Raw genomic sequence first — 1,868 nt, forward strand, 5'->3', positions numbered from 1 at the left:
GGACGCCACCTGGTTTGGGGGTATTTCCTTTCCTTACGCACACCTTGGTACACTCAGCTCCTCCACCCTCGGTGAACCACAACCAACCAATCAGAAGCCAGGAAGAGCGAATAAAAAGCCCCACTTATTACCTCGTCACGGCGGATTTCCTCTATCAAAAGTGTTTTATTGGTCAGAAAAGGTTAGATGGGAAGACATCTGTGTAATGGGTGTATGTTTAAACACTAGATGGCGCTTTCGACCAATGAGTGACCACTAAAGGCTGTGACCCCGCCCATTATTGTACTTTAATACATTTTTGAGGTACACTTTTTAATCCATTACATTTTTTGGCTACATTAATAACTTTGTTGGTTCATATTATTAATTCAGTTTACGTTTTAGTGTCTCCCTCTCCATAATGAACATTTTGCACAACAGCTATTTAACACAATTATGTCTGTTATATATTGGAATTTTAACAGTCTAACTTATCTAGTTTGTATTCTTTGTAGCACATCTACTTTCCTATGTAGATATGTATATGCTTGCTGCTGTTTATTGTATTTAATTTTACTATTTTCATACCATTTTTTTAAAGATGTAAAGATTTTAATGCCTGAACAAACTGCTGCTGTAACAAAAATAATTTCCCAATTTGGGATAAATGAGGTATTTATCCATTTATCATCCATCTAATAAAAATATATTAATAAACAAAGGAAAAATTGTTTAAAAATCACCTTCAAAAGCTGCAAAATTCAAATTATGTTCACATGAATGGACCATTATTTATAATCCATTGATATCATATATTATTCCAATAGGGGCCAATCTGCAAAATGAGTACTTTTACTTTTGGTATTTGTTTTCATGCCAATACTTTTGTACATTTACTTTGAGTGCAGGACTTCTACTTGCAACAGGGTATTTCTACACTACTTTTACTTAAACTCATAACTCTTACGTGTAATGGAGTACTTTTAAACTGCAGCAACAGTTGTACTTGATGTGACAACGTCTTGCATTATACTGAATACTTTTTATTCCTTGTATTATATATTTTCCCAGACAGACATAAGAAAAAAACACTGAATACTGGTATTTAAGCCTCTTCAATGTATGTATTTGTTTATTCCACACATGGCTGTTATTTAAAAAAAAAACATGTACACTGGTTGTTTTTTTTATAGCGCATGGTGGAAAGGAGCAGGGAGAAGAACATCTTATTTTACCTGCCCCTTAAATTGTGAGTTATGCCTTGAAAGTTTGTCAAAGGATTCAGACTTAAAGAGAATGCGACTCATTAACTCTGAGTCAGTGTTACAGCTGTTGACTGCAGTGAGAGAATAGCCTCTCACCTGTTGAACCTACAGGAGGAACCGCTCTGTGCTGTGAGAACTACCTTCAAGAGAATCACCATCACTGCCAAGGAAAACCTGACAGATCTGATGAATCCATGACACAGAGTTTCGTCCTTTGTTTCCTTGTACAGTAATGTTTTGCTGTCTCTCAGGTCCCAAAGAATGACTGTATTGATTAAGAAGAACCAATGAGTCAAACTGTTTGATATAAAGTACTTCCAGATAATTCGATCGTGCTGACTAATTGGGCGAGGTTCGGGAATGAAAGCAGAAAGTGATGTTAAACGAGAAGCCTGGAGGCAAACGCATCATGCCAAAAAGCATTATGATAATTACTGTGGTGATTACAGGCAGAGGTAGAAGAAGCAATAAGGTTCTGTACTTATATTCTGATACAAGTCAAAGTTTTGCAATTAAATACAATCAAAGTAAAGTACTCATTATGCACAATGGCTCATTTCAGAGTAGCGTGTATCATATTGTTGGATTATAAAGATTGATGCATTAATGAGTGAATTAATACCC

The sequence above is a fragment of the Notothenia rossii genome (genome assembly GCF_949606895.1).
Source record: "Notothenia rossii genome assembly, chromosome: 8".
NCBI classification, from domain to species: domain Eukaryota; kingdom Metazoa; phylum Chordata; class Actinopteri; order Perciformes; family Nototheniidae; genus Notothenia; species Notothenia rossii.